Genomic DNA, 23002 nt, shown 5'->3' on the forward strand with positions numbered 1-23002 from the left:
CAGGAGCCTGTGCTTCTGTGCACCCACCCACCCACAGATAGACACACACAAATAGATGAACACACATGGACACACATGGACACATACCACACACACAAACACACACCCCTAAAAAGAATACAAATAAATCTTTAGAAAACAGAAGAAAGATTTATAAAAGGAATAATAAAGTTAAAAAAATCTATCTATAAATTGGATGGGAGAGAAGAGAGGTCAGTCAGCATGCATTATAAGCATGTTTGAAATTTTTACTTAAAGAAAGAAAGGAAAAAATTATGATAGAGTTGAAGCTAGGAAATATATTTGTCTGTAGATCTTTGCTATCAAAACATAAAACTACCTTAATTATGCATGCATGGATAATTATATATGAATAATTATATATAGTGCCTACACATGAATGGTTGCCCTCTGAGCTTGTGTAATGAGAAGCTTACTGGCAGGTCCGAGGGAAAGAAAGAAGAGTGTGGCTGGATTCTCCCCAGAGTCTATGCTGGGTATCACCATCCCTATTCTATTCTTGGTCTAACTGGCTGCAGAGAGACTAAATAACTTGCCAGTCACATGGAGGAGGCAGAGTCCAAGTCCTGAGTCCCTCTGAGGGACCATTAGTCACTGTGCTATCACAGACAGGTCACTGCCTCCCAAGTTCTTCCCTTTTTTTTTTCTCTTTTCAGAATCTTGACTTCTGAACTCTGTTCGGCTCTAGTGTAAGTTCATGTCTGAGTAGTCTAATTAACCGGCCTACATCCTGGCAGCCTGCCTTGCCTTGAAGCCTGCGCATTCACCACCATTTGGACCTGCAGCCTTGCTGCGATGTTGGGAACTACAGCGTTCATCTTTTGACATGATTGGACCCTGTTCTTCAAATGCATGGGAAGTCCTCTGAAAGGTGGAGTGCTTTTGTGTGCTCCCACAGGTGAGCACAGCCCCTTGAACATGCTTGATACAGTTAACTTCTGAAATGGAGTCCCCTGTAGCCCACACAGACCTTCAAATACAGCTGAAGATGGCCTTGAACTTCTTATCCCTCTGCCTGTACCTCTCCTATACCGACCTTACAGTATTGTACAGCCATGTCCACTTTATCTGATGCGAGAGATTGTGTATATAAGGCAGAACTTTTTAAACTGAATTATATCCTCAGCCCCAAGTGTTGATATGCTAAGTACTGTTGTAGCAGGTTGGGCCTGGTATTTGCCACATACCAAAGGCCATGGGTCGATTTTTTTTTTTACTAAGTTGACTCTACCTGGGTGTATTTGACTAGGTGACCTAGAATTCCAAATGCCCTCTACCCCACTACCCACGCTCCCTGCCCTTGTGACCACGATGAAGGCCTGTTTATCTTTCTTGCTGCATCAATAGCAGCTGCTTGTTTAGCAGCCTGACTTAAGAAATTCCACATATATACTCAATAACGGCTTTCTTTCACTGTTATTTTTCTGCAGAGGGTAACACTCTGTCTTGTTTTTCCAGGCCTCCTAAGTGTGATGATTTAGATGACCCCACTGTTAACTGGCAGCTTTTCCATTTCCTTCTCCTGTCCAGAACCCCAGACTTCTCCACAGAAGCCACTAATGAGCTTCGTGCCTTTCAGGCCCTTGTTCATTAATAACAGAATTTCGGCAATGCTGAAGGATGAGGATTTCATTTTCTCTCTTTCCATCCATTAGAAAGCAAACAAATAATCAAAGAAAGCATGTTCTTTGCGGCAGCCTGATCCACTCTTGCCTCTTTTGGATTACCAGACAGAGTTGATGCCAAAGTCAGATCCAGTCGTCCAAATGAACCGAAGGCTTGGAAGCCGAATGAAGTGTCATGTCTCAAGAGTTTTCTGTCTCACTCCAGCCACATGCCGTCTTTCCCAATGACACCGATGCCTCCAAGTGTGTGTCTTCCTTCTTCCTAGTATTGACCAGGTTCCCAAGACTATGAGGAAGAACTCCGGGGGCCGTGTGCATGCAACTCAGAGGTAAAATCATTGCCCCATCACTTCGGCTTGACTTTGAGCTCTAAAGGATGCCATCCCCTCTCCCTGCCTGCTGGCCTTGGGTGCATTTTCCTCATTCAGACAGTAAAGGAGTGCTTCAATGCCCTTTTGTGCTGCTAACCCTGGAGGCTTGCAGTTTTACAGTGCACATCAGGTCTACCAGAGTCACAGTGCTCATCCGGTCAAACCTGCTTTCCCCCTGTCCTCCCATGACCCAGCAGTCTTTGCGGCTGTGTCTTCCGGAGAAAGGTTCTGAATAGAAAGCTTCTGCTTTGGATTTCTGCCTTGGTGCTTGTAAGAAGGGCTAGGCTGGGCAACCAGAAGAGATGGGGCTGCTCAGTGAATGGTGGATCTCTTGATGCCTTCATCTGAAGGGCCTCATGATCTCACACCTCAGGGGCTGTGACAGGTTTGTCCTGTCCTCTTTATCTTCTGTGTCCTTGAGGTTGTTTTAGACCTAGACAACTGGAGAAAGTTCTTTCCTTATGCTAAATGCAGTAGTCTTCAAAATATGGCACTGTAAACAGCTTCCCCCTTCTTTTCTCCTCCCCCTTTTCCTTTCTGTCCTCCTCCTCTTCTTTCTTCTCCTTCTCCTCTGCTAGGATTCATAAATTCCCACACCTCAAAAATACATAGAGATGATTGCAAAGAAAAATAAACACACTTCTGCCTTCTGCAGACATACGTAAGTCATCATTCCCTGTGCTCGTAAACACATGTTGAGCCGGCCTCAGCGTTCCTGCCCAGGCATGGCTGGTCTATATTTTTTTTTCCTTCTGTGTCAAATTTTACCTTTCATCTCTTGTGAAATTGTGCCTTCAGACTCAGCTTAATATGTGGTCATGTAAACAAGAATTCTAAAAGGAACTCTGTGCCCAGGACCTGTGATGGACCAAGCAAGCTTTTCCCAGCCCTCCAGATCTGCTCCCTACCTTAACTCCTGGAAGTCAGTGGCGGCTCCTCATATCATTACATTAATTAGGCAGGGCGGAAGCACACTCAAGCCTTCTTTAAAGGCAGAAAACTAGAGATTACCATTCTTTTTATGTGTGTGAGGTACTTATCATTGCCTCACGTACGGGGCTGCTTGTCTGCCTTTTAAATGTTCCATGCCTGAAAGTGCATTATTCCAGAAGTCACTAAGTGAATTGGTGCTTGTCCGATTTCAGATGCACACTTTCTTTGCTTCACACAGAAGCATCTTTAGGAATGATTGGAGTTCCTAGACCTAGAAAATGTTAGAAAGTTCTTTCTATCATGTTTAATACAACAATCTTCAAAATTTAGCACCACAAGCGTCCAGCTTACTCATCTCTTAGTTATTGATTTGTAACTCATAACTGGGTTGGGGCTGTCCCTTTTCTGAGATACATTGTAAATGTGTTACATCATCCCTGCTATCTCTAAGTTCATCTCTAACTTCACTCAGCTGCTTTCTCAGCTCCATCCTTCATTGCCTCCTGGAGGGATTGACCATGTGCTGGATACACACAGTGAACACAAAAATGAGACCAGTTAAGCTCTGCGTTGATGTAGAAAGAGGGAGAAACAGTCATCACATGTATCCTGTGATACAGTATAATAAGATTTATCATCTAATAGAAAAGCAATCACTTTTATGGAATTTCACATCCTCATAAAGAGCTGGTAACTGTTTTGGAGTATCATTTGAAAGCAGCCTTCATAAATGACAAGACTTGAATTGGGTTCAAAAACTGGAGAGGAGTACCTAGCACATTAGAGAAGAGAAGGCATCCCAGAAAGAGGAAGTGTCAGTGTTTGCAGATACCTAGTGGCCTAGCGTTGTAAGCAGGCCAGGATGGAAGAAGTGAACATGGCTAGACTGGATCATATGTGATGTGGGTCTTGAATATTCAGCTGTCTTCCTATTGCCATGTCAACCACTACCTGTTTGCTGAATGTGTCGGCGCAGCTTGAAGATTGGGAGGTTCTCCTTGTTACTCTGTTCTTTCATTGAAGAATGTCAGTTAACTGATATTAACAAATGGTTCCCTCCCAACCACTAAGTCTGGTTAATATCCTCCTCTGCCCTTTATCGTGATGTAGATAACTCAGGCCTTCCTCTTCCTTGACAAATAAGAGGCGAAGGACTCTGTCAGTGTCTCTCATGTTTATGCCAGCCCTTTGCCTTATTGTCAGAAGTCACTGCTTGCCCCAAATCTCTCTCTCTCTCTGTGTGTGTGTGTGTATCAAATAAAGAGAGATATTAAAAACTGACTATTGTTCTGACATATAGTGTATAACTTGTCACTTTTGGTTTGAAGATTATACTTTTAAATAATTCAACCAGTCACTGACTGAATGCCCATAAGATGTTAACACATGTAGAAATGTCTTATTGAGATTTTTAAGGGGCTTTAAGAAGCCAGCTGGGTGGTAGTGGTGTACACCTTTAATCCCAGCACTCAGGAGGCAGAGGTAGGCACATCTCTGAGTCCAAAATCAGCCTGGGCTACAGAGTAAGTTCCAGAACAGCCAGGACAACATAGAGAAACCATGTCTGGGAAAAGACAAAACAAAAAGTAGGCCATTGCAGCTACCTGGTTGTTCTGCTGTACAAAATCATAGGCCCTCCTTTTCTGGCAGTATGAAAACTAAGTATTTCATTTATATACTTTGTTTTTGGTTTACTCCCTGTCTGTCAAGTGGCCCCATTAGAATTTCTGAAGTGTGTACTGAGGTAGAAGAATAATATTCAGAAAGAGCACAGGAACAGGAAGAAAGCGAGGGAGAGGAAATTGAAGTGTTCAGGAGACTGGCTGAGGTGGGGCAGGGATGCCGCTGTGGTCCTACAGTCTAGACACAGGTGCTATGTGATTTTTCAGTTAGCAGCAAGAGAAGCCAGATCTGGAGGCAGAGAACTGAGAGGAACCACTCTCTTCAGCACCCGTGCACAGTGGTGGGCTCCTGTGCAAATTCCCCCTGGGATTGCAGCCTTCTCTTTCATGAACTTCTCACTCCTGTTATTTCCAGTTCCGGACCATCTGATCAGAGACTACTGGAATTTCCACCTCTCTAGGCACTAATTTCAGGAGCTGAAACAGCACCCCCTCGGCAGCTCCTCCCGTAACCACCGTTGCCCTGCTGGGCTGTGGGATTCTGCCAGCCCAGGCACTCTTGCCCAGGAAATAGAAGGTGGCATTTAAGAGGCACTGAGGGCTCTCTTAACCAATCCTGAAGTCTCTGAATCAAACCAAAGCTAAATTAAGCTTCCTCGAGTAAATGAATAAGGACTCAAGAAACCTCAGAGTGGAAGAGAGGCAGGGCAAAAGATATGGAAACTTGAACTTTAAATGTATTTCAACTATCTCCCAGCTTTGTCATGTCTGATATCTGATGTTATTATTTGCCTTTGTCTTTTATGCTTCCAGTATTCACATTTTAAGATACATGTCAATAACATCTCAATATTTAAAATGCCAAATTAATAATTTAGCAGGTGGTCTTAATTTTCTTTCGATTTATAAGGAAACTGAGGTCCAGGCTGGACAGGTAGTCTCATAGCTAGCAAATTCAAATAAACAGGACAGAACTGTGTTTTCATCAGAAAGTCATATCAAGTTGTATTTGTGGGATTTGTGGCTGAATGAGAGAGAGGTCAGCTTATTTCTATTGTATAAGATTTCTGGAAGTCCATCATGTTCTTCAAAGAAGTGGTGAATTGTATATCCCATGAGCTCATCCAGGGCTGGGGCCACAAAGCAAGTGAGTAGAAGTCTAGGGCTACGATGCTCCAATGCGGCCTCGGTGCAATTACTTTCCTTGAACGAAGTGCAGACTCAGGGCTGTTGGTGCCTACTGTTCTGGAAAAGTACAGCATTGGTCTGAGAATCAGACCCAGCATTCCACAATCCTCTGAAACTCAGCACTGGGTCACTGGGCTGAAGATCTGTGCTACTTAAACCACCAGACTGAAAGCTTGTACTCCATGGGCCGTAGCTATGCTCTCAAATGTGACTCAACTGTGGTTTAGGCTTGCTGTGTGGGGAACTGTAAAGAATGCCAGTTTGGGATGGATACATACCATTCTGTTTCCAGCTTTGCTTTTAATGAAGTGATCAGGAGTAAATCCTCCAAGCTCTATGAGCTTAAGTTACCCATCCATAGAATACTTTTGCCTCCTTATAGAGAGATATCTCCTAATGATCAAATAAGCCTGCAGAGAGGAAGTCTATTGTTACATGCATCATGTGAAAGAAATGTAGATTTCTATTAGTTCATAAATCTTAACATTTAGGTATGATTGGTATAGTTGCCCTTTTGCTTGACTGTGTGTGGGCAAGTGTCTTATATCAGCCCCTGTGTGCTAAAATAATACTAAGCTGAGACCCAAAGCCAAAGTCTTTTCTGGTACACATCAAATAGCAAAGCATGATGTTCTAGTTTCTCTGTGCCTATCAGATATATGCACTAAATACCATACACTGATGTAGAATAGCCAGGGAGCTGTGCCATGAAGCTGTGAGCTTTGGTGTATGTTACCGATAGTCTGTGCATCACTGCCTCAATAAAACCATTTTGGAGGTCTACGAGCTACTCATATCCTCCTGGCTATGGGAAGTAGACAAAATTGCCGGGGAAAAAAATTGGGATCTTGGGGGTGGGGTGGGATGGGGGTAAGGGGAGATGCGGAGAGAAAAGTGAGAAAGGGAGGATGGGGGGAACTTGGGGAAACAGGATGATTGTGTTAAAGGAAGGTTGGATAGGGGAGCAGGGAAGCACAAATCTTAGTTAAGGGAGCCACCTTAGGGTTGGCAAGAGATTTGAACCTAGAGTGGCTCCCAGGAGCCCAAGGGGATGTCCCCAGTTAGTTCCTTGGGCAGCTAAGGATAAGGAACCTAAAATGACCCTATCCTATAGCAATACTGACGAATATCTTGCATATCACCATAGAACCTTCATCTGGTGATGGGTGGAGATAGAGACACAGACCCACACTGGAGCACTGGACTGAGCTCCCAAGGTCCCAATGAGGAGCAGAAGGAGGGAGAAGATGAGCAAGGAAGTCAGGACCACGAGGGGTGCACCCACCCACTGAGACAGTGGGACTGATCTATTGGGAGCTCACCAAGGTCAGCTGGACTGTGACTGAAAAAGCATGGGATAAAACCAGACTCTCTGAACATGGTGAACAATGAGGGCTGATGAGAAGCCAAGGACAATGGCACTGAGTTTTGATCCTACTTCATGTTCCGGCTTTGTGGGAGCCTAGCCAGTTTGGATGTTCACCTTCCTAGACATGGACAAAGGGGGGAGGGCCTTGGACTTTCCACGGGGCAGGGAACCCTGACTGCTCTTTGGACTGGAGAGGGAGGGGGAGAGAAGTGGGGAGAGGGGGAGAAGGGTGGGAAGAGGGGGAGGGAAATGGGAGGCTGGGAGGAGGCGGAAACTTTTTTTTTCTTTTTCAAAATAAAAAATTAAAAAAAAACATTTTGGATCCATTATTTCTATTACACCTTTACTTCTCATCAAGGTCATCAGTAATATCTTCCAAATTAAAGCTAAAACATTTTCTTCTATGATCATAGGTAATTCTCCCCTCTTGCCAGACTATGTCTGTTAAGTTTTATCAATAAATTCAACCATTTGATCAATACATTTGCTAAAATCTGCTGTATATCATTACCACCACCTTGTGTAAAAATCAGTGAACAAAACAGGCCAAATGACCAGCCAGATTCATGATAATTTGTACTTATATAATATGTATAGGGATGTCAATCTCTATGTGAGATTGTCTGTGCATTGGAGGTTAAAATCACCCACTTATGATGGTTAATTTTTTTTCTAGTTGTTAATCTCTATTTCCTTCTGGAATTTCTGATATTTTTGGTCTTTCTAGGACAATTCAACCATTCTTTTAAAAATATTTAAATGATTTCTATGCATGTGTGTTTGTGGGGGGGATATGCATGTGCATCCAGGTACCCACAGATGGCAGAAGAGGGTACCTGATCCCTTGGGCTGGAAGCTGAACTGCAAGACCTGTATGTATTCTTGCCCACTGAGCCACTTCTCCAGTCTCTCAGCTTCTCTACTTTTTCTCCTTAAGTTGATTTCGACCTTTGCTCGAGGTAAAGGGTGTAGGTTAATCCATTTTTGGATATAGGAAACCAAACATGGGGAGTTCCAGTGTAATTATTTATCTATAAAACTTTATAGCCTCCACTCTAAATGTCACACTAATCCTCAGACCCAGGGTAAGCTCAAGTTCTTAATTATCCCGGAGCATGGATAAAACTGTGTAGCTCTTGCTGACTCTGTGCGTACAGCTTCCCTAACATGGTTGGAGCCTCGTGCATCACACCAAACTCCAAACTCGCCTTTGTTAGTGACAAGACTGCCTCTTCACTAACACTATTTTAAATCCTTTGTCTTTAGGTTGCACACTTCTTTCTGGACTCCAAACCTTGTCTTTACCTTCACCGAGTTGCCTCTCCTAACCATTTTTCGTCCTCTCTCTCCCAGCTTACCTCTCTACAAGTCTTTTGCCCTACCAAATCCAGAGGAATATTCCTGGACCCGGAGTCCAACTCTGGCAATCTTCTCTCTCGGTAGCTCCTACTGGGGCTTCTGATAGCACAGCTGACAATCATCTTTCAGTTTGGCTGGCTCCTTACAGTGTGACCTTTACTCATGTCCTTGCTCCCTTCATCTGCCCTGAGCTTTGAACACACGTCCCTCTTCTTGGATTACCCTTTTCCCTTCTGTTCTTTCTCAAATAACTCCAATGTAACTTACAAATAGAAAACAAGACGAAACAAAACAAAGCCCCACCACCACCAACACCACACACACACACACACACACACACACACACACCCCAGTAGCTTTTTGTGAGATCTCATGGATAGATTTCATGTCCTCCAAGCTTAGCCATCACTTATCACACTGTTGTGATATCCCATCTGTTTCACCGTCTGAGGATATCTGAAAGTTCATGTTCATATCCATTTTGTTCCCTGTCTAGTTCTAGTATGCAGTTCAGGGTCTGGCCCGTACTAGATACTAACCACTTATTTTTGGAGGGACTGAACACAGATTGCTGACAGACTTTCCATCAATGACTCTCTGTTTCTCTTCTGCTACTGTTGATTATTCTTTTAAGTTCTTTGTTCATTGAAATAGTTGAGACTTCCTTCTGTTTTTTTTGTTTGTTTTCTACAGCGAATTCTTTTGTCTTTTTTAAAACCTCAATATGAAAAGACTCTTATTTAAATTCTTTTTTGCAGTTTTCTATCAAAAGTTTTCTCTGAAGAATTTTATATATTATTTTCACACCAAAAGAATGCTCTGCACTAGCCCCGGCAGTGGTGGTACACCCCTTTAATCCCAGCACTCGGGAGGCAGAGGCACATGGATCTCTTTGAGTTTGAAGCCAGTCTGGTCTACAAGCTACAGAGAAGCCCTGTCTCAAAAAACCATGAGAGAGAGAGAGAGAGAGAGAGAGAGAGAGAGAGAGAGAGAGAGAGAGAGAGAGAGAGAGAGAATGCTCCACCCTTAGATGTTGCCAGAATTTCCTTTCCATTCTAATATTTTCTGAGTCTTAAGCCCTTCCATTTTGGTATCTATGTGGAATACATTTCTTTAGAATGTAACTATTCTGAATCTCTTTATCTTCTTTTGCTTCCCCAACAGTTCACTCAACCACCGTGCCATGTAGAACCACCTTTACTTTCTCATTATCCTTTATATTGATACTAAATGAACTTTGATATGTTGTTTGGAATCATCAGTTATCCCTGCGAATGGGTTCTAGGTCACAGCTCCTGCTTCTTGCTTATTTCCCAGACACCATGGATCTGCCCTCTCCCTGTGCACACACATGTGTTCATCCTCCCTCTGAACCTCCCAGAATGCCTTTCTCTTGCTTCTGTGCTTCTCTGAATTGTAGCCATATCTCAAGTCCTATCCAGAATGACTTTTTAGTGTAAGCATCACAAAGTCACTCTGCTTCACATGAATCTCCTCAAGGAGATACAATAGTTTTCATATCTAAAATAAAGATTTTGTTTGGTTTATTATATCAAATATAATGAATTTTTGTTAGTCTCTTATTTCTCTTTTAGTTCAAGTTAATGGCTAAGAATGGGAAAGTAGCTTAGTGCTTAAAAATAAGAATTCTAGAATAGTGAGATTGTACTTGAATTAGGACTAATTTAAAGAAGTTGTTCTAGTAGCCGTGTGTCCACGCTTGGAGTGTGTTGGAGGCTTATAGTAAACTGGGTAGTGTGGTCATAGGGTGTGTGTATGTGTGTGTGTGTGTGTGTGTTATACAAACAAACTAGCATTAGAGAATGGATTGGCAATGCTTTTCGTTCCCCTAAGTCAGATTTTCTTAACTGAATACATTTGATCTTTCATGATAGATGCAGCTACTCACTGAACTTGTACTTTTTCTAAGCACAGTGTATGTTTTTGGTCAGAGTCTCTAAGGTTTTTATTTATGGATAATTCGTCACTCAAAACCAATAGTGAAAACTAGTGATCTTTCAAACTTGGAAACACCCTATAATTTTCTTCTGGCATTGCAACAACTTTGATGTTCATCTTTGTCTTTTCTGGCTGAACCTATACACATTTAAATACAGGATAACATAAAAAAAAAAGCTCAGACCACATGTAAACAGCCAGTGGTCACACAATTCTCAAGCTCTATGCCATGTCCATTTTGCAAAGGATGTAAGTTTCTGTGTTGTTTTCTCTACCATATATTTTTCCTCCAAATCCCATTCATTACTTTTATCATTAGCCAGTGCACTGGGACATCAGTCTAGACAGGCTGGGACTTGCAAGTGAATATTTCTTTTTGGTTCTGGAGCGGGTATTTGTGTATCTCTTGACACCCTGGGATATCTCTCTGGCTATATTTACATATCATAACCCTGTGAAAAATTACTCAGGAAGGATTTGGAAGGATAGGTTAAACATGGATCATCTGCTGGTGAAATTCAGATGATCATAGTGAGGACATAAGAGAATGAAAAAAAGGATTGAGTTAGGCTCAGTTAGTCGATCGCCAATTTTATTAATAAGTAAACATCACTTTAAAGGAAATTTAAAATTCTACACATGTATTTGATAAGCGTCATGACTCCATATCATATAGCTGCCAATTGGTGGAAAAAACAAACTCAGAACTTTTGCTCATTTAGTCAGTGGACTTCATGAACTAAAAAAGAACGTTTCCCCCAGGTTTTCTTTTCTCTTCATTCTCTCAATAGTTAAAATACAACACATCAGGGACTGAATATAGGCAAGATGAGTGAGGAGGGGTAGAGTGGGTAGCAATCATTTAAACACTACAGAAGCACCACCATCCTATAGCTCAGCTAGATGACATTTCCTACATTTCGGAGTGTAACCGTTGGCAGTGCAGCCTCTCCAGCAAGCCTAGGACTGAGAGGTGATGTGGGACACTCGGTCAGAACAGGCAGGTTTCAGCTAAAGGCCATAGAATCTGAAGGAGACGGGTAATGAGCACTGTCCCCATGCCTAGACCAAAAACTTGAAAAAGAGGCCGGCAGCTGTTCTTGCAGCAGGATGCAAGCACAAGCTTGGGATGCCTGGTCCAGAGAATAAGGGGCTTAGAGAGAGAAAGTCTAACAAGAAAAGTGTAAAAGATTCGATGACAGATGTAATGAGGGAGGGAAGGAAGGAGAAAGAGACAGACAGAGAATAAAGTACATTGGGATTGAATTAAATTGTTGTTAAAAATGCCCTTTGTCTCCTGCTTTACATGAAATGAAAAAAAGGTTTAAAGAAGTTCAAAATAAAAGACAGGCCATAGGAAATAGAGCTAATTCTGCATATACCTAAAGAAATATAATCTAAAATGAAAACAAGGTACTATACTCACTAGTGTGGAGAGAAAAAATAAAGTTTGATAGTAGGGTGTTGCTTCTGGGGTGCACAAGCAAATGGGATCCCATCCTGCTTCTATTACTCCAAGCACCCGATAGAGCAGCTTGGAAATTATTGTATGTTGCAGACTAGTGATGTGGGATTTCCCTCTAGATGCTGTGAATATATTTTATTACCATTGCTTAATAAAGAAGCTTCTTTGGCCTATGGAAGAATATAGAAAGAAGGGAAATCCAAGCAGAGGTAGAGGAGGAAAGAAGGTAGAGTTAGGCAGAAGCCATGTAGCCACCCAAGAAGCAAGAGGTAGCAAACCACAAACCTTGTGGTAAAATATAAAATAATAGAAATTGGTTAATTTAAGATATAAGAGCTATCTAGAAATATCCTTTAGTCATTGGCCAAACAGTGTTGTAATTAATATAATTTCTGTGTGAATGTTAGGGTCTGGACAGCTAGGAAGGAAAGTCCAGTTTCCATTTACAGACTAGCAATTGTACAGTGAACAATGAATGATCTTTCTTCACTGGGGGACTGGGTTAGTGATACAGCAGAGAATTATTTGAAGTACATTAAAGAAACATTGCAACAAAGTGGTGGCAGGATGCGATAACCTCAGAAATGCAAGCTAATATTTTCTAAGCTCTATGTAGTTTTATGTAATATTAACAAAATCTGAATCTTTAGGGAGTAAGCATGGATGTCCAGGAAATAATGACAAGCACATAGAGAGTACAAGGCAAAAAGGAAAAAACCCCACCCACTGCTTTCTAATTTTATTATAATTTTCTCCTTTGAATTCTGATGTGTGTGCCATTGTAAATGTGTCAGGTATCCCCAAGGAAAACAATAGCTGCCTACTTACAGTAAATACTAACATTGTTAAACCTTCCCTGAACAAACACATTGACAGGGCCTGATGACACAGAGAACACTATGTCTCTCGGTAATGGAACCATCTACTCCTCCCAGAGCAGAGATACACAGGCTTTCTATTAGTATCCAAAGTCAACTTTGATCATCTCCCGTGGTTACAGGAAAATCATTGCTAGCCTTATAAGCAAACAAGGACCTATATGTTCAAGTTCCTGCATCAACTGGCAAGAAAAGCAAATGTTTACCCACTGTGTCAATAAATATGGGAGTATAAGTTCCTTGTGTGGATGTCCCAGTTAATTATAGGGGCATTTTCTCTCTGTCTCTGCTTTAACTCTTAGCTTTTTCTCTATTATTGCATTTGTTCTACTTGTAGTCCTAGGCTGCATTTGCTTAGATAATACCTGTTTTCTATTCATTTCAACTTCATAAGTCAGTGCTAAAGCTCTGAATGGTTCCGAGTCCTGCTGGATCTCACTCATTTCATGGGCCAAAGTGTGGACTCAACAATTTTCTCTTTTGTAGCCCCCCCCCCCATGGCTCCTGCTAATTTTTCAGGAAAGATCCCATTTTGCTGCCCTCCTTGCCCCTGCCGCCTGCAAGTTGTCATTTCTGTAGGCCATTGGCTGAATTTGACTGGGAAGTTTCCAATAGAATGGTTTTCATGTATTTTCAGTGGCTTTTCCTCTAGTCTGTTATTTTATATGCAAGGAAAACAAAACAAAAACAAAAAACAAATGTATTCGTAAATCTCATTTGCTGCTTTGCAGTTAAAAGTTGACCTGACTTCTGACTTCTAGAATTCTGAAACTTTCTTCTACCGTTGTTGTCCTCTTCCTGGTTACTCTGTCGTTTGAGTTTATGTTTTGAAAAGATCAGCACTAAAAGCGTTTGGTATAATGCTATTTAGTTATTTGTGACAATATTAATGAACGGGTATTTATTTATTTGTTTGCAGCCGAGTTTACAATCCCATGTACTCTTTCTCTTTCAGTTCAATAAAGTTGTGAGGGTGGGATTTCTCTAATGTCCCACTGGTCTTTGGAGTCCTGTAGTCCTGCAATTCCTGTTCCTGTCAGTTAGACAATGATATTTTGGTGACTGGGAAGTTGCTCGCTAGTCAGCCTCCCGGGCTTGGCTGGCATCAGCTGTGCCACCCCGCTGTCCACATACCTCTTTCCCAGGCGGAAATCTCTTTGATCTCAATGTCAGCTCTGTAAGGTGCATAGCAGGGCAAATTCCAGGCCGTTCCTCTCTACAGTGCCCAGGACAGAGTGCGCTTTCCCAAAGAGTGAGGAATCTGAGAAACAACTCACAACACAATCCACAGAGCACCACCACAGCACCAGATTAGTTTCTATCAGCACACATTTGAATATGATTTTCAAAGAAATTTCACAGATATAGAAGGTGGAGGGAATGGAAGGAGTGGGAACTGGAATTGATATGTAAAATGCAAAAAGATAGTTTGTTTTCTTTTTAATTTTTTTTAATTTATTTTTTCTTGGAAAAAAAATTCCGCCTCCTCCCATCCTCCCATTTCCCTCCACTTCCTCCCACTCTACTCCCCCTCCCCCCACTCCTTTCCCCCTCCCTTTCCAGACCAAAGAGCAGTCAGGTGGAAAGTCCAAGGTCCTCCCCTCTCCATCTAGGTCTAGGAAGGTGAGCATCCAAACTGGCTAGGCTCCCACAAAGCCAGAACATGAAGTAGGATCAAACCCCAGTCCCATTGTCTTTGGCTTCTCATCAGTCCTCATTGTTCAGGGAGTCCGGTTTTATCCCATGCTTTTTCAGTTCCAGTCCAGCTGGCCTTGGAGCTCCCAATAGATCAGTCCCTCTGTCTCAGTGGGTGGGTGCACCCCTCGTGGTCCTGACTTCCTTGCTCATCTTCTCCCTCCGTCTGCTCCTCATTGGGACCTTGGGAGCTTATTCCGGTGCTCCAATATGGTTTCTAGCCATAAATAAACGACATTGAGTCTATAATTTGTGATCCTAAAGAAGCTAAATAAGAAGGTGAACCCAAAGAAAAACATATAGTTATCCTCCTGGATATGGGAAGTAGACAAGATTGCAGAACAAAAATTGGGATCTTGGGGGTGGGGTGGGATAGGGGTAAGGGGAGATGGGGAGAGAAATGTGAGAAGGGGAGGATGGGGGGGAACTTGGGGAATTGGGATGGTTGGGATAAAGGAAGGATGGATATGGGAGCAGGGAAGCATATATCTTAATTAAGGGATCCGGCTTAGGGTGGGCAAGAGACCTGAACCTAGAGGGGCTCCCAGGTGCCCAGGGGGATGTCCCCAGTTAGGGCCTTGGGCAGCTGAGGATAAGGAACCTGAAATGGCCCTATCCTATAACCACACTGATATATATCTTGCATATCACCATAGAACCTTCATCGAGAGATGGATGAAGATAGAGACAGAGACCCATAATTTTTTTTTTTACAAAAAGGGAAAAATTTCTTTTAAAGGAATAGAATTAAGCACATTTTAGATGACTTTGATTATTCATCTTCATAAACATAAAAGCAGGCAGTCCTGCCTTTACCAGTACTATTGTCCAGGACTTAGAAAGAAGGATTTTTACAATAGTCCTTTATTATTAAATTACATTGCAGCATACTTGCAAATTTACCAGTGAATTGGCTTGCTTTGGAATACACTTTCTTCAAAGTGTCAAATATATAAATATCAACCATCAATATGCCCAAATTCAATTAATTTTATTGTGAATTTGGAGAAGCAAGGAATATTTGCTAAAATAGAAACAAACAAAAGCCCTCTAATATTAAAAATCAGCAAAGCACTGAAATATATATTTTTTATTCTTATTGTACATATTGGGTTTCATGGTCTAAGTTGATGAGGATGACTGACCAAGTCTCTTCCTCATTGAATTAAATTTAAATGAGTTAAGTTGAAAATCTGGGGTCATCAGATGGGGAATGTAACTTAGAAAGTGGCATGCTTACCTAGCATGGACAAAACCCTGGATTCAATCCCTGGTACTACATGAACTTGTAATAGTGAGTGGCACAATACCCGCTTCAATCCTAGCACACTAAAGGAAGAGGGAAGATCAGAATCAATAAGCCATCATCCTTGACTACATAGCCATTTTGAGGTTAGCCTTAGCTACCTGAGTGTAGTGGTCTGAATAAAAATGACCCTCATAGACCCATAGGGAGTGGTGTTATAAGGAGGTGTGCCTTTGTTGGAGGAAGTACTGTCACTGTTGGAGTGACCTTTGAAGTCTCAAAAGCTCATCAGTTTTCTCCCAGCTGCCTGTAAATCAAGATGAAGAACTCTTAGTTTCTTCTCCGATCCATGTCTTCCTGCATACCGTCATGTTTCCCATAATGAAAATAATGGTCTAAACCACTGAACTATAAACTAGCCCCAATGAAATATTTTCCTTTATAAAAGTTGCTCTGGTGGTGGTGTCTTTTCACAGCCATAGAAACCCTAAGACAGAAGTTGGTCCCAGGGTCTGCGGTAGTGCTGTGATAGACCCTACCTTGCTGTTGTTTGGAGGAATGTGGACTTTGGGATTTTGGATTAGAAAAACAGTTGAACATTTTAAGTGCTGCTCAATTGGCCATCCTAGTAAGAACATGGACAGACAGCGGTGCTGAAGGTGATTTGAACTACGGGGTTCTGACTCAAGAGGTTTCAAAGAAGAAGATTATTTGTATGTAGCCTGAAACTGTTCTTGGGATATTTTTGATAAGAACATGGCTGCTTTCTGCCTTTGTCCAAAAAGTCTCCCTGAAGCTAAACTGGAGAGTTTTGGATTAGTTGCATTGGTAAAGGAAATATGAAAACAGCCTGGAATTAACTCTTCCCTGTGGTTACTAGTGTTCACTTCTATGAAGATCTACAATGAAAATGAGAGAGTTAAGCAAGGAAAATTACAAAACGTCCAGTTCAAGGAGAAAAGGGACACCAGAAAGTGGAAGCAGAATTCTGTGTTCAAGAATATTAAAAAATTAAACAAAAGCCTGATGTTAAACGGAATAAAAGAAGTGGTGACCTCAGGCCAAGACCCCACCAAGTTAAGCCTCCATCTTGTAAAAAGGAACTAAGAACAGTTTGGGCTCAGGGTTGTGGTACATGCCATTAATTCTAGCACTCAGGAGACAGAGGAGAGCTAATCTCTGAGTAAAAAGCCAGTCCAATCTACAGAGTGAGTTCTAGGACAGCCAAACTTGGGCAGTAAAGAAAACCACCAAGACCAGAAAGCTGGTAAAAAAGTGATTTAATAAGAAGGCTATGTTTCAACCCCAGCAAGCAGCAGAACTTGGCAACTTTGGCTACACGGTTCTGGCTTTAGAGTTAAGAATAGGAGAAAGGGGTGACGGAATCTTACTTCTTGACTGAGGAACGCCACTGAGGCCATTCATGTGTCAGGGATATCCCTGAGTGGAGTTTAGAGAAGCCATTGTTAAGGTGAAGCCTGGATTGTCTTAGAGACCCCAAGATGTTGGAGATGCCAGGTGTGGGATACCTGCTGAAGAAAGATGCTAACAGGTGTTGGAACCAGCCCAAGAGAAGGAAGTGTGTTACAGTCAACAAAGCTGAAAGGAGTTGGAGATCTGAAGAGCGTTTTGACATCAATCATGAAAACCTAGAGTTTAGACTTTGCCAGCTAGTTTTTGGTTTCTCTTTGGTCCAGTATTTCTTCTTTATGCCCCCTTTCCTCCTATTTGGAATGATAATGTATATCCTGTGCCATTATATATTGGAAGTATGTAATCTGCATTTTGATTTTACAGGGGAGTACAGTGTAAGAGATTGCATGAGTCTCAGAAGACACTTTGAACTTTGGACTTTTAAACAATATTGGGACAATTATAGACTATGGGGACTTTTAAAGTTGGATTAAACGCATTATGAGTTACGATATAGCTATAAGCCTATGAGGGCCAGGGAGTAGGATGTGGAGGTTTGAATAAAAATAGCCCCCTTATGACTGTAGGGCATGGCGTTATTAGAAGGTGTGGCCTTGTTGGAGGAAGCATTTCACTGTGGGGCAGGTTCTGAGGTCTCAGAAGCTAAAGTCAGTTTTCTCCCTGCTACCTATGGGTCAAGATATAGAACTCTCAGCTCATTCTCCAGCACTGTCTCTGCCTGAATATTGCCTTGTTTCTTGTCATGACAATAATGGACAAACCTCTGAACTATAAGCCTTATATGTCATAATATATATGTATATATATATATATATATATATATATATATATATTAGGTCATTATCTATATATGTATATATCCTCAGATATATGTGTGTGTGTATCCATATATGTTATTTGGGGTTTTGTTGTTCTTATTTTATGCTGTATGTATACCAGTGTACATGCCTGGTGCCCTTGGAAGTCAGAGGAAGGCATCTAATCCACCAGCATTAGAGTGACAGACAGTTATATGCCACCACCAAGTTCAGCTGTAAATCAAACCTAGGTCCTCTATAAAAGCAGCCAGTATTCTTAACATCCGAGCCATCTCAAAACACCAAGATACATTCTTTTTAGCTTGAAGCTACTAAAGCTATTGAATAACTTTACTAGGGCATTCTTTTTATGAATCACATTTAGGAGAGGTTACTCCACAGTGGCACAGGACTCCATTCACACATACTGGAATTTAACATAGGAAAATAACATTTCTGTGTATTTCATGAGCTGAAATGTCCATATCCCTAAAATGCAGCATGGCTTTTGATTAGATTTTTTCAAAGCAGAGAAAATGTTTGCTTCTCTCACTTGCTTCTACAACAGTGAAGAGCATAGCTTTTGTGATTATAGACGGTTTACACTCTTTCTGTGTTACCTTGGGAAAACGACTGAAGAAAACTCTCTAAACACCATGTCTTCATTTCAATTCTGCTGATAACCTACTTGTTCCACAGACTTTTGGGGCAGTGAAAAGCACATACAGTAAGGGGTAGGACATGGTCAGATAAGTTGTTATGACTTGTTTTCTGTGTTTCAGAGGCTTCTGGAGCTGATAAACAAGCATGGGACTCTGGGTTTTTTCTGTTGTGTAGGTGTTATGGAACTGCTCAGAGGACATACATAGAGATGTTCTGCTCACCCTGTCTAAGGATAGGCTACACGTTGTGAGGTTGTTAGGATGTGAAGTTGATTTAAGACTTTGAATGTGATATGCACAAACACAAAGAAGGAGGGGGAAACCTGTTATAGGAAGGTCAGAAATGTTAAATATTCCTCACTCCAAATGTGGCTCTCTCTCTCTTAGAATATTCTCAAAAGAGCCTACCAACAAGTTGCAATGGGAGCTAGAGATGAAATTTATATACATTGGCTAGAATGAGGAAGTGCACACCAATATTTTCACCATCACTACATTGGCTAGAAGTACAAAAAGTCTGAGAGCTGGTTTCGGATGTATTGAGTCAGAATTCCTGGGGACAAGGCCTAGCGATCTGTGTTTAATAGGCCTTTGAAATGATCGTGGTATGTGCTGAACTGTGGGAAACCTACTAATTCAAATAGTTACTGAATAGAAACTAATGACTGTGGATGATTTGCGGGGTGTCACCCACTGCCACCACTGCCAGTCAGAAGGATTAGCAAATGCTTTAAAAAATAGTGGGGGAACTCTAAAGCTAGCTTAGCCTTTAACAGCATTTGCTGTTCTTGCAAAGGACCCAGATTTGGTCTCCAGCAGCCTCATGGCAGCTTAAAACCATCAATAATTCCAGTTCCAACAGTGCCAGCACCCTTTTCCAGTCTTGACCGCACTAGACCTGCATCCAATACACATACATACGTGCAAACTAAGTACACACTCTCACACACATATTAATATGCATTATAAACATATTAACCAACATCAAATAGATAAGTACATGAGAAGTGAACAGGGATTTTAGAGTTGTCATATAGTCTTCAGGTAGCAAGTAAGACATACAGATAAAATCCAATCCACAGTATCAATTTAGTGACATATTTCAAGGATTAACTCTCTCCCTTCCCTTCTTCTTTCATTCTGTCTCATTAAGAGACATAGGTAAGACATAAATATTTCTAAAGTACCATTAAAATTTAGTTGATTATTTGTATCATAGAAAAATTTACAGGAAGAATTAGATCTTAATTTTCTGTTCCTTTCATAGAATAATGGTGTTTCTCACAAAGTACATGATGGACCCAGGAGTCGTCCAACTTCTAAAATCTTGGAATAACTCCATGGATCATGAAAGATTTTTGGGAGAAAGAATATATATCAGTGTATAATTTGGCCTCACAAATGAGAGGAGAAAGTGCTGGTCAGGACATAGAGGCTGATAATAAAAATTCCTACTTTTAATTTTTTTTTTAGCAGATTATGCATTATGTTTTCTGACATGACTTGCCCGATAAAGTTTCAGGAGGAAGTTTGAATAAAATGTTCCAACAATTCTTTCTTTTTCTCCCATGTTTTCTTTCTGCACAGTTCTCTCTCTTTTTTGCCAGAAAAAAAGATTTCTCCTGCGCCTAGCAAAATAAGCAAAATGCAAACTAAATAAAGAGTAGTCTACCTAAAAAAATACTGTATGGCTGTATTTATTTTGGCTAATGAAAATATTTCCATAAAACTCCAAGGCTTCCCTACCCAGGCACTTTTATTAGAACCTCATTGTTTGGTGAAGTGGGTAAAAAATGAATGGCTCTGCACAAAGAGGCAGAGGGGAAGGCTCTGTGGCCACCGGACTGCTGGTGCTTGGCAGCACTGCTAAGAGCCGCACCATTGGTGGCCGTCGGTCGTAAGTGCTGCTGTGGTCTGGAGACGCCTGTGCTTTGGCCAGGAGCCCCTCATCAGCGTGTAGGATGAAGGTTGGTCTTAGATTCCCATTTCTTGCGGTGATTTGAGAAACCTGCAATTATCTCAGAATCCAAACACTGAACGAAACAAATCAGACATCCTATCAAGGATAAAAGACGGGCTCCCGGTTGGCTGTCACTCTACATAGAGGCCTTGAGAGGGACTGGAAAAGCGACTTGTGAATTTCCTTCACTCAGCACTAGAGTGTCAGAACCTGTCGAGAGGCTTCTGCGTGGCACACTGAACTTCATCCCATGTTCTGTGTGGAGGCTTTTCTTTCTTCTCCCTGTCATTGCTGGCTGTTACACAGGTTGTCACATTTCTAGGCTGTTTAAAGCTCCCGCATAGCAGTTCTCTTGACAGTTGGTCCAATTATAAAGAACAGAAAAAAAATACAGTATTGTAACCAGTTCCCAAATTCTCAAATTTCTACATTAAAATTGTTTCCAGGTGGTTTTCTATGGTGACTGACAGAATTCCTCAAATCATAATCTATCTCTGGTCTGTCCCTGGTTGCCTCCTGTTGTGTTTAACAAATATTTTCAGGCAGTAATGGGTGTTATTTCTCCTGTATGTGGCAGAACTGTCCTTATAAAGCAGGAACATTCCAGATGCTTTTAGTTTTCTGGCCTCTGGAAGCTTGCCTATTCAGTAGTTAGCACCTCATGGTCAGGAAGGCACACCCATTGTTATCTGGATAAATTTATATGTGGAATTTGTGGACAGTCACTGACAGAATAGATGGAAATTCCAAGAGTTCAGATAACAGCAATATTTCCTAGACCAGTAGTATGGCCTGGCATGCAGATGGCAGCCATCCCCTAGTTGGAAGTCAACTATACCATGACTCTCCCTTCAATATGAAGATTTGCAATATTGATCTGGGCTACCAATGTATTTTATTAAAAAGCCAGATGAATCTCAAGACTGCTTACTCAGCATTTGTTTTAATTTAAATGTAAAATTCCCTCATAAGTTTGAGCATTTGGTCATTAGCTAATGGTTCTGTTTGGGATGAGGGTTGTGGAGCCCTCAGGGAGTAGGGTCTCATTACTAAGGATCAGGATTTATGTGTTATTGTTTATCCAAGGTTCTTCATGCTCTCTCTCTCTCTGTTTCTTGTTCCATCCAGGCAAATGAGCCACAACACAACACTGCCTGCCATCTGCCTCAGTTTCCCCTGAACACCTCTGAAAAGTTGCTTTAGCTGTGTAATACATTACAGTGAGAAGCAAAACAACTAATATAGCACAATACTCAGTACTATGGATAAATAGTGTGCAAGAGGGCGATCTGATCTGACTCTTGGGAACGCTGACAGAGGCAAGGGAGAGGTACAGCTTATTTACAGATGTAGATTGTTGATACCCTTTCCTCAGGATACAGGACAATCAACATAAGAACAGAAACAAGAAATGACATACTGTGAAATTAACAGATCTGGTACTTGACTCCTTATGCATATTGTTTCACTTCAGTGCATTGTGAGGGACTTCATTTGTTACTAAAAAACAGAAACTATCAAACTTAAAAAAACTAAAGGTCAGGGAGACCCAGAACATCCACTACAACCAAAACTTGAATGAACTTTTGTGTCCTTTTCCTTTAAGTTCTGAACATTTCCAGTCCCCAAATTTGTAGTTACAATGCTGATATAAAGATATAATGCTGATATAAGGAGAACTGTTTGAGGAGAAATTGTTCTTTGTATATTTTGGAGATCAGACCTTTGTCTGATGTGGGGTTGGTGAAGATTTTTCCCATTCTGTAGGCTATTGTTTTGTTTTGTTGACTGTGTTCTTTGCTTTCAGTTTCAGGAGGTCCCATTTATTAATTGTTTCTCTCAGTGTCTGTGCTACTGGGGTAATATTTAGGAAGTGGTCTCCTGTGCCAATGTGTTTAAGTGTACTATCAACTTTCTATTCTATGAGGTTCAGTGTGGCTAGCTTTATGTTGAGGTCTTTGATCTATTTGGATTTGAGTTTTGTGCATGGTGATAGATGTAAATCTATTTTCATTCTTCTACATGTTGTTATGCCAGCACCATTTGTTGAATATGCTTTCTTTTTTCCATTTGATATTTTTTGCTTCTTTGTCAAAAATCAGGTGCTTGAAAGTGTGTGAATTAATATCTGGATCTTTGATACAGTTCTATTGGTCCTCCTGTCTGTTTTTATGTCAATACCAGGCTGTTTTCAGTACTGTAGCTCTGTAGTAGAGTTTGAAGTCAGGGATTTTGATGCCTCCAGAAGTTCTTTTATTGTACAGGATTGTTTTGGCTCTCCTAGGTTTTTTGCTTTCCCATATGAAGTTGAGTACCATTCTCTTGAGGTCCGTGAAGAATTTTGCTGGGTATAACATTGAATCCATAGATTGCTTTTGGTAAGATTGCCATTTTTACTATGTTAATTCTACCTACCAC

At 41.3% G+C, this 23002-nt stretch overlaps 1 long non-coding RNA gene across 1 annotated transcript in view; it reads left to right on the plus strand.

Annotated features, from left to right (window-relative positions):
- Window positions 1–629: 629 nt before the first annotated feature.
- The window catches only part of LOC142846980 (uncharacterized), a 50237-nt gene continuing 27864 nt past the window's right edge, over window positions 630–23002 (plus strand). Inside the window, exons 1-2 of the long non-coding RNA XR_012910106.1 lie at window positions 630–919; window positions 1752–1975. This is a non-coding gene — a long non-coding RNA (uncharacterized LOC142846980). The remainder of the gene's footprint in view (window positions 920–1751; window positions 1976–23002) is intronic.

Source organism: Microtus pennsylvanicus, chromosome 3 (assembly GCF_037038515.1).
Source record: "Microtus pennsylvanicus isolate mMicPen1 chromosome 3, mMicPen1.hap1, whole genome shotgun sequence".
Lineage (NCBI taxonomy): Eukaryota > Metazoa > Chordata > Mammalia > Rodentia > Cricetidae > Microtus > Microtus pennsylvanicus.